Here is an 11,263-nt window from a genome sequence, read left to right as displayed (position 1 = left end):
CAATGGCAGGCTCTCTGATCACCTCCCCCTTGGGGATACAGCCTTGCCAGGCCACAGAGGAAAACAATGCAGCCAGTCCTGATGAGACCTGATAGACTAGTGTCAGAAGGAAGGGGAGGAGGACCTCCACTATCAATGGACTGGGGAAGGGTCATGGGAGGAGAAGAGGTAGAGAGGTTAGGATTGAGAGGAGACAAGGGAGGGAGCTGCAGCAAGGATACAAAGTGAATAAATTGTAATAAATATATAAATGAAATTAAATTAAAAAATTAACTAATAAAGAAAATAATAGCAGAAACAAATTTAATAAATTAAACATTTCTCAAGCTTGAAAAAACTGACACTAGATTTATTTTCCTAACTTTAAATCAAAGTCCAGTATTTTCTTCCTAAAGCAAATGTCAAAGAAATCTTCAATAATGTAACTTGATTATTTTACTCATTAAACACCTATTTGACACAAAATTTAATTAGTTAATTAATTAATTAAATTTACATCTTAACTGCAGTTCCCTGATCCTGCTATCCTCCAAGTCCCTCCGCAACATCTCCTCTTTTCCTCTCCTCTCCATCCACTCCTTCTCCATTTCTCTTCAGATAAGAGCAGGCCTCCCACTGATATCAACCAGCCATATCAAGTTGCAGTAAGACTAGGCACCTCCTCTCCTTTTAAGGGTAGAGGATGCAACACAGTAGGAGGAAAGATTCCAAAGATTCCCAAAATTAATCAACAGAGTCAGAGATAGTCCCTGCTCCCACTATTAGGAGTGCCACAAGAAGACCAAACTACACAACAATAACATATAGACAGAAGGCCTAGGTTGGCTCCATGCAGGCTCTCTAGCACTTCAGTCTCTGAGAACCCCTATGAGCCTAGGTTGGTTGGTTCTGCATGTTTTTTTGTGGTGTCTGAGACATATCTGGCTCCTACAATCTTTCCTTCGTGTATTCCAAAGAATTCTCCCAGCTCTGCCTGATGTTTGGCTGTTGTTCTCTGTTTCCTTCAGTTACTGAGCGAAACCTTTTGATGACAATTGGGGTAGGCACCAATCAATGAGTATAAGAGAATAAGAAATTATCGTTGGCTTTTTTTTTTTTTTTTGCCAGTCCTGTTGGGTACTTTCCTTGGTCTCTGGGATATACAGCTCTGGGTCCTGGCCATCCAGGCAATGTCAATGGTGGGTTCTCTCATGGTATGGTTTGAAAGTAGGACCAGTCATTGGTTGGCCACTTGAAAACCTTCTGTGCCACCTTTACCCCAGCATATCTTGTAGGAAGGATGAATTATAGGTAGATGTTTTTTGTTGTGGTTGTTTGTTTGTTTGTTTGTTTGTGTGACTGTGTTGGTGTCCCAGTCCCTCCACTAGAAGTCTTGTCTATGCACAGAAGATGGCTAGTGTAGGTTCCATATCTCCCAATGCTAAGAGTCTTAGCTAGGGTGTTCTCATAGATTCTTAGGAATTTCCATTGCACAAGGTTTCTAGCTCATCCTGTAAATGCACCTCCCACCACCAATTCCAGTCTTTTCTCCAAATACTCTTTCTCCATCCTCTTCCGCTGATTCTTACTGCTCCCATCCCCACTCCTCTATACAAACCCCTCCTTCCCATACACACTTGTTTTCTAATCTATTTCCCCATTCACAGTGAGATTCATGTGTATTTACTTCTCCCAGGCTACCCTGTTACTTAGCTTCTCTGTGTCTGGATTATACCATGGTTAACCCTTACTTTATGGTTAATATCCACCCTATAAATGAGTACATACCATGTTTTCCTTTTTAAGTCTGGGTTTCCTCACTCAGAATGATTTTTTTTTTCAAATTCCAACCATTTGCTTGTGAATTTCATGATATCATTTCTTTTTCACAGCTGAGTAAATGTACCACATTTTTAAAAAAATATTGTGTGAATGTAATGTACCACATTTTCTTTATCTATTCTTCAGTTGAGGGACATCTAGGTTGTTTCCAATGTTTGGCTATTATGAATAATGCTACTATGAACATACATAATCAAGTGTCCTTGTGGAATGGTGGAGTGTCCTTTGGTTATGTATATTCCTAGGACTGTATAACTGGAGCTTGAGGTAGACAGATGTCTAATTTTCTGAGAAACTACCATACTGATTTCCAAACTGGCTTCACAAGTCTACAGTCTCACCAGCAATGGAGAAGTGGTGAATTTTTTTGGATTTTGTTTAGAAACCCATGAGATTCCATCTTACATCCTTCAGAATGGCTAAGATAAAAAACTCATGTGGCAGAAAATGTTGAAGAAGATGTGGAGCAAGGACAATAGTCCTCCATTTCTAGCAAAAGTGAAAACTTATATAACCACTGTGGAAATCAATTTGCAGGTGAGAGGTCCAAAACTTGAAATTTAATTCCTATGGTCCTGGGTACAAGTTTAGACAAAGAAGAGAGGAAGTTGACACAGACCCACCCTGCTGCAGAAAAGTAACCAGGCTTGCATTTGAGAGATACTGTTGCCTGGCAACCCACCCAGATGGCCCTAGCTGGTGACCAAGGTCACATAGCCCTGCTACTAAGAAAAAAAATCACAAGATGTGCTAATTGTTCCCCTCTCTAACAGGAGCAGATACTCTCCAGCTGGATGAGGCAGGACCCTTAAGGCCTTGGTGCCTAAAATAGACCAAATCCTGAAAAAGGCTTGGAAATTCCCCACTTGTGGTTTTGCCTTTTAAAAACTCTGTTACCCAGACCTCAGGGCTGCATACCTCTCTTATTTCAGAGAAAACTTGTGGCCTGAGCTCGAGCTTGTATGCAATAAACCCTCATGTGTTTGCAGCGGTCTTTAGGGGTCTCATGAACTGTGCATAACACAGGTTTCTCAGGAAAATGAGAATCATTCTACCTCAAGACTGAACTATACCACTCCTGGACATATACCCAAAAGACACTCAACTATGTTAAGTAAATAAATAAATTAATTTATTTATTATTGAAAAAAAACTGAAAAATTACAAATACCAGGCATGTAATTTTTACAAAGTCACATCACTATTTTTTTTGTTTGCTTCAAAGTGAATGGCTTTAAGTTATCACTTAACCAAAAACACCAAAAATAATAAATATTTTGAACACTACCTTTCATTTAAAATAATTTTATAAATATACTTGCAGTAGGAAGATTAGTTGTTAGTATTTTAAATTATGATATCAGAACATATCATAATGTAACACATATCTACCAGTAATAATTGTATTGTAAAGACTTAGAATAACTATATGAAATGTGTAAGTCAGTTACCAATTCATTTAAAAAAATATTCTATGTAGGATCTACAGTCTTGTGAATTTTTAAAATCATGTGATGTGGTATAAGAAAATGAGGAGATAGGATTCTAGCATGAAAAGTGTTGTACATTTTCTACTCTTGTCAAGAGCTGGAAGCAAATGAAAGATAGATTTTCAGCCTAAAATGCCAATGAAAGTGCTTACCTTTGACAGTGTCTTCCCTTTTTCTCCAGCTGTCTGCAGAAGCTATTCTTCTGTTATTATAAACATTTCACTATGACATTCTCAGTGAGTCTTAATCTGTCATCTATTATTAGTCTCTGCAAGACTTAGAATCCCAGCAGATCTGTGCCTCATCTATCATGTTTCCAAGTATAAGAAGTCTTTCTAACACATAAGAGTTCTTATCCTTAAACTCAGCAAGCATACAAGAGAAAGCACTCAAAGAGGCAATCTGGTATTCTCCACTCTATGAATTTAAATAGCCTTTCAGACATTAGGATACCCATCTGCTAGGTGATTTGTCAGCAGCTAACATTCAGCAAACCACAAAAGCTTGACTCAGTGTTTCTAGAGTTCAGAGTCCTGCCTCAATATGTACTCACAATACAACAGGGGACATCGGATGATCCATCCAGGATGCTTTAGTCCAGGAAGTAGATTATAGATAGTGGGTACTAAATGTGTGCTATGTGTAAGTATTTGTGGCATGTCTTTTTGTATGTGCTGTATTTAATGCAGTGGGCAGTTCTCCATGAGAAGAACATTTGTTTTATAAACACCCATGTAAATAAAAGGTAATCCTCTGGGGAAAAAATGAAGCCTAGATGCTTAAAGCTATCAGAGTATATTTGAAGGCAAACTTTAAAATGCTTTGCCTTCTGCAATTAAGGTTACCCAAAACCAGGTCAAACATGGGTCTTCAAATAGTAACTAGAATTTTAGGATTTCTCAAACTTAAACAAATACATTGCAGTGGGGCAGCCAGAAGGCTTCTTGGGTAGAGACACTTGCTTCCAAGCTGGTGATAACACATAGACAGGCACAACTCCCCCCCAGACACACCCCTCTCAATACATTGAATAATAAATATTATCATAGTAAGCATAATAAGCTTTTTCAACCAAAAGGCTAAGTTTTTTTTTTGTTTTGTTTTTGTTTTTGTTGTTTTTTTTTTTTAACCATCCTAAAAGGAATACTGCAATATAAATCAAAGGGTTGCTTACAGCATACACAGACTCAGCCACTCCTACTGTTAGGGCACATGGTCACAACTAGGCTTTTCAAGATTAAATGCACAAATATACATATATGTTTTCACACACACAAATAAACATATGCATATATATGCATATATTTACATGTAATATTAAGTCTTGTTTCTCTGTATTTGGTATTCTTTTTTATACTTTTATTTTTTTATTATTAGTTACATTTTAGTAACTCTGTATCTCAGCTGCATCCCGCACCCTCATTCCCTTGCAAACCCTCCCTCCTTCCCTCCCTCACCTTCTTCCTGCCCCCTTCCAAGTCCACTTTTTGGGGAGGACCTGCTCCCCTTTCATCTGACCCTGTTTTATCAGGTATCTTCAGGACTGGCTGCAAAGCTCTCCTCTGTGGCCTAGCAGGAATGCTCCTCCTTTGGGGGATGGGGAGGTCAAAGAGCCTGTCATTGAGTTCCTGTCAGAAATAGTCCCTGTTCCCCTTGCTATGGGAAACCAATTGGTTACTGAGCTACCACGGCTTCATCTGAGCAGAGGTTCTAGGTGATATCCATACATGGTCCTTGGTAGAGTGTCAGTCTCAGAAAAGACCCCTGTGCCCAGATATATTTGGTCCTTGTGGAGCTCCTATCCTTTCAACATCATACAAGCTCCCCCTTCTTTCATATGATTCCCTGCACTCTGCCAAAGGTTTGGTTATGAGTCTTAGTGTCTGCTTTGATACACTGCTAGGTAGAGTCTTTCAGGGGCCCTATGTGGTAGGCTCCTGTCCTATTACTTGTTTTCTCCTATGCCCAATGCACCACCCATTTGTCTTTCTAAGTGAGAATTGATCATCTTATCCCTGGTCCTCTTTCTTGTTTATCTTCTTTAGGTGTATAGATTTCATTATGTTTATCATATTTTATAGGACTATATGAGTGAATATATACCATGTATGTCTTTCTCCTTCTGGGATACTTCACTCAGAATGATCTTTTCTAGATCCCACCATTTGCCTGCAAATTTCATGATTTACTCTCTTTTGATTGCTGAGTAGTATTCCATTGTGTAAAAATACCACAATTTCTGTATCTATTCCTTCGTTGAGGGACATTTGGGTTGTTTCCAGGTTCTGGCTATTACAAATCCAGCTATAGCACTCCTAGGCATATACTCAAATTTGCTCAAGTACACAAGAAGGACATTTGATCAACCATGTTTGTATTTAGTATTCTTATTTTTAATTTCTTTTTAGAATTTATTTTAAACTTATTTTTATTGTTTATGTATATAATTCAGGGGACAACTTGAGTGAGGTGGTTCTGTCCTTCCCCTTGTGGGTCCTGTAATTTGATAACAAGTTACCTGGATTGTCATCACACATTTTTACCACTAAGCCTTCTGGCCAGTTAGTATATTTGTTTTTGAAGAGCCATATTTTGACTAGGGTTTGGTATTTTTAACCATGGGTGGCATACGTTTTGAGCATAAGAAAATTCATTATCTTTCTGGACTCATCCAAGATGATACTAGTGACACATTTTAGTTTTCTGGGTCTGTTATACGAAATGACTGTTAGTTACTAACAAATCCTGCCAAATTACATTTTAACTCATTTATTCATTCATTCATTTATTTATTTTTCTTTTCTTTTTTTTTTTATAAAGATTGAGATCTTAGCAGAGTTGTGGAACTTTTATCAGAATCTTGAAAAACAAGTTTTAGCACTGTTTATTTTGTTGCTGTTGCTTTGCTGTTCTTAGTTTTAAAATGTTGTCCTCATTTCCTTGTTCTTGGCCTTGTCTTTGAAGTTAACAGTGGTCTGTGTTAGTACCTTCTTCACTTCCTCTATTATTCTGTCTCTGGCTCTCCAAGTTTCTTCTCCTCATTAAAGAGTTTTGTGTTTACATTGGTCCTACATGGACTACTTCTTTAAAATTCAACCTGTGCATGGAATCCTATGTAAGAAGTGGGAAATAGTAAGATCTGGAGAGGGCAGGAACTCCACAAGTAGAGCAACGGAACCAGAAATTTGAACACAGGGGTCTTCCCAGAGACTCATACTCCAACCAAGTACCAGGCATGGAGATAACCTAGAACCCCTGCACAGATGTAGCCCATGGCAGTTTAGTGTCTGAGTGGGTTACATAGTAATGGGAAGAGGGACTGCTTCTGACATAATCTGTTTGGCCTGCTCTTTAATCACCACCCCTGAGGGGGGAGCAGCCTTACTAGGCCACAGAAGATGACAATGCAACCACTCCTGCTGAGATCTGATAGAATAAGATCAGAAGGAAGGAGAGGAGGACCTCCCCATCAGTGGACTTGGGGAGGGACATATGTGAAGAAGGGGGAAAGAGGGTTGGATCAGGAGGGGAGAAGGGGGGTTCCGGGGGGATACAAAGTGAATAAAGTGTAATTAATAAAAAAATAAAAAATAAATTTAAAAAATGTTTAACACAAACTGAACCTCGAATTTTCTTCCCCATGTATACTAACACTGTCATATGCTAGGGAACAGAATATAGACATTTGTAGCATTCTGTATGCCACATCAAAGAATTCCAATACGGTAAAATAATCCTTGTTGTGGGCCTTTGAGACTTGTCTCAGGCTGGAAAACTTCCAACAAAGATGTAATATTGTTACTCTTTCTATATTTACTTGTGCTGGGATTTTGGAAGATTTTGCATTGAATCTGTAGATTGCATGTGGCTGGGAGACCATTTTTACCATTTTAATTCTAATGTTCTGTCTTACTCACAATTCTATTGTTGTGAAGAGACAGCATGGCCATGGCAGCTCTGATAAAGGAAAACATTTAATTGGGGCTCACTTACAATTTCAGTGGTTTATAGTTCATTATTAACATGGCAGGAACCATTGCTAGAAGCCTGGTGGGAAACATGACCACACCCAGGCAGACATGGTACTGAAGAAGGATCTGAGAGTTCTATATCTGGATCCGTAAGGAAGAGGAAGAGCCACTTGTCCTGGCTTGGGCCTCTACAATTCCACCCTAGTTGACACACTTCCTCCAACAAGGTCACGCCATCTCCAACACAACCACTTCAACGAGGCCACATCTCCTAATCTCTCTCAAGGAAAGTCACTTTCTAACAAACAGGCATTCCAATGTTTAAAGATTTGGGGGCCATTTCTATTCAAAGCACCATACATTCTATGAGCATAGGAGGTGTTTTCATCTTCTGATGTCTTCTTTCATTTTTTTTTTCAGTGTCTGACAGTTTTATTAAACAAACCTTTCACTTGTCTGATTAACTTTATCCTAAGGATTATTTGAGGTTATTATGAAAGTATCTTTCCATCAATTCTTTCTCAATATCTTTGTTATTTATGAATAGGAAGGTTACTGAATTTTGTATATTAATTTTGCAGTGTATCAAAACAGATGCTGCGACTTGTAACCAAACCTTGGGAAAAGTGCAGGGAATCATATATAAGAAGGGGGAGTTAGTAAGACCTGGAGAGGACAAGAGTGCCACAAGGACCAAATATATATGGGTCCAGGGGTCTTTTCTGAGACTGTTTCTTCAACCAAGGACCATGAATGGATATAACCTAGAAACCCTGCCCAGATGTAGCCCATCTCAGTTCAGTATCCAAGTGGGTTCCCTAGTTAGGGGAACAGGGACTGTCTCTGACATGAACTCAACTTCTGGCTATTTGACCTCCCCCCCCCCCAGGCCTCCTGCTAGGCCACAGAGGAAGACATTGTAGCCAGTCCTGAAGAGACTTGATAAATTAGGATCAGATGGAAGGGAAGGAAGAACTCCCCCATCAGTGGACTTAGAGAGGAGCAAGAAGGAGATGAGAGAGGGAGGGAGGGAGCAATTGGGAGGGAATGAAGGAGGGGGCTACAAAGTAAATAAAGTGTAATTAATACTAAAAATAATAAAAACTTAATTAAAAAAATGTTGTACCTTGCTACATTTCTGAAAGTTTTTATTAGGTGTGTAAGTTTATTGACAAGGTTTTTTGGTTCCTTCTATTTAAAAATCATATCTGCAAAGAAAGATTTTGGCTTCTTTCCTAATTGTAGATTCTTGATCTCCTTCAGTTATTGCTTATTGCTGTATCGAAGACTTCCAGTATTAAATTTAATAGGTGTGGAGACAGAGGATATCTTTGTCTTGTCCTGATTTAGTAGAATTGTGTGAGTTTATCTTTTTTAAAGATGACATTGGCTGTGGGTTTTCTGTTAACTGGTTAACATATATCCATTGGTTAACATATATCCAACTGGTTAAGATATATCCATTGTATCCCTAGTCCAATCACACTTGTTGTTGTAGTTTTTGGCTTTTTGAGACTGGGTTTTTCTTTGTAGCCTTGGCTGTCTGGCTGTCCTGGACATGCTTTGTAGTTTAGGCCTTCTTCTGCCTCCCCAGTGCTGGGAGTATAGGCCATAGAGCCTGTCTAGAAATTTTGTTTTGTTTTTTTAAGTGTAAAATATTGTCTTAAAGTAATATGGCATCAGGGGATGGCGGCACATGCCTGTAATTCCTGCACTGGGGAAGGCAGAGGCAGGAGGATCTCTGTGCATTTGAGGCCAGCCTGGTATACAAAGAGAGTCCAGGACAGCTATGGCTACACAGAGAAACTCTATCTAGGAAAAACAAAAACAAAAACCAACCAAACAAACAGAAAACCAGAAACACAACAACAACAAACCAAAACTTTTATATCAAAACAAAATCGTAAGGATAAAGATTAGTTAGATACTTCTGCAAAGCCATCACCAGGGATGATAAGCAACTGAAGTTATGCAGTCTGTGTATCTGCCCAAAAAGTTATGCCCACTTCTGATGGTGAGAAGTCAACTGGCGTACAATAGACCACCCTTCAGAGTCAAGAGGGTCAAAATCTACAGATAAGCATGTATTACCCATTCCAATGCCTATTCCTCAATACTTAATATGTGTTGGGTACTCTTATAGATTTAAATAGATTATTTAAAGGAAGACACATCCTAAATATGAACCACAGATTCTGATGGTGGCTTACATTTAAAAAAAAAAAAAAGGGGGAAGAAAGATTTTTGTTTCCTCTTTTTCCTAATTCTCACTGGCAAGCTCCTCTATCATGTTGCTGGGAATGGTATGAAATCCAGCTTCTTCAAATGTAGACTAATGTCTGGAAACTCTTGTGGAGTCCTCCTGGGTTCTGCACCAGATTGGGACTACAGAGTCCAGACAGCCTTGGGGACCAAACCATTAATAGAGCCGTTATTGGAATACCCAGACTGCCTTCTTCCCACCGGACTTGTTACATATATGTCCTGCATTTTAAGTGGGTATACTGAATATCCAAACTTAGGTATGTATATTTGTGCGGTAGTACATTGCCTATTGTATAGTTTCCTTGGTCTTTCATCATGGTCTTTGAGGTGACCTCAATACAAAGTCACCAAGCATCATGGGACTCCCATACCTCTTAGAAATGACTGTGTCTGACTTCCTGTTCTGTTCATCAAGTGCTGGTAATAATTATTATGTTTCTGCACATCTGCATTATCATCTATACTTCATATCATTATCTCATCTCTCAGCAGTTATTGTGCGTGTTTCATGTGTGTATAAGTTCATTAATCAATACGAATAGAACCTACTGAGTAAGAGTTAGGGAGCATATGAGGGCTCAAAGGAGGGTAAAGGTTAAGGGGCTGGAGGATGGAACTGGAAAAGGGAAGTGATTTAATTCTATTAAAATATGAATTCACATTTTTAATAGAATTAAATCAAAACATCTACACAATGGAGTATTACTCTGCGATGAAAAATAAGGAAATCATGAAATTTGCAGGTAAATGGTGGGACCTGGAAAAGATCATCCTTATTGAGCTGTCCCAGAAGCAGAAGGTCACACACAGCATAGACTCACTCATATAGACATATAATATAGGATAAACCTACTAAAATCTGTACATACAGAGAAACTGATCTAGAAGGAGGACTCTAACTAGAATGTTCAACCCGCATCCTGAAGGGCAAAGAAGATGGACATCAGAAGAAGAAGAAGGCGGGAAACAGCCTAGGGGCCTGCGGGGAGGGCCTCTGGGGGGCTCTGCCCTGGGGACTGACATTCGGATGCTGAGACTTACGGCCGATGGTCGGGCGGAGTACATGGAATCTTGTGTAAGAAATGGGAAATTGTAGGATCTGGAGAGGACGGGAACACCACAAGGAGAGCAACAGAACCAGAAAATTTGAACACAGGGGTCTTCCCAGAGACTCATACCCCAACCAAGTACCAGGCATGGAGATGGCGTAGGGCCCCTGCACAGATGTGGTCCATAGCAGTTTAGTGTCTAAGTGGGTTACATAGTAATGGGTGATGGGAGGAGAGACTGCCTCTGGCATAATCTGATTGGCCTGCTCTTTGATCACCTTCCCCTGAGGGGAAGGCAGCCTTACTGGGCCACTGAGGATGACAATGGGGCCACTCCTGATGCGATCTGGTGGACTGGGATCAGAGGGAAGGGGAGGAGGGCCTTCCCTATTGGTGGACTTGGGGAAGGGCATGCGTGAGGGAGGGAGGAAGGAGGGCAGGACTGGGAGGGGAGGAGGGAGGGGATGCAGGGTAGATAAAGTGTAATTAATAAAAATAAAAAAAATATGAATTTACTGTTTTCCTACTCTGCTATCCCTGCTCCTTCCTTTTTCTCTTCTTTCATGCAGATATGAGTGGTTCTCTTAAGAGCAGGATGTCTTTCCAAGCTGGTACTCTGTAAGGATCAGGCTGTGCTTAGTTAAGATGCCAAGAATGTGAAGCCAGA

Source organism: Psammomys obesus, unplaced genomic scaffold (assembly GCF_907164565.1).
Source record: "Psammomys obesus unplaced genomic scaffold, mPsaObe1.curated_primary_1811, whole genome shotgun sequence".
In the NCBI taxonomy this organism is placed as follows: Eukaryota; Metazoa; Chordata; class Mammalia; order Rodentia; family Muridae; genus Psammomys; species Psammomys obesus.
Note: the sequence above shows the minus strand (reverse complement) of the source record.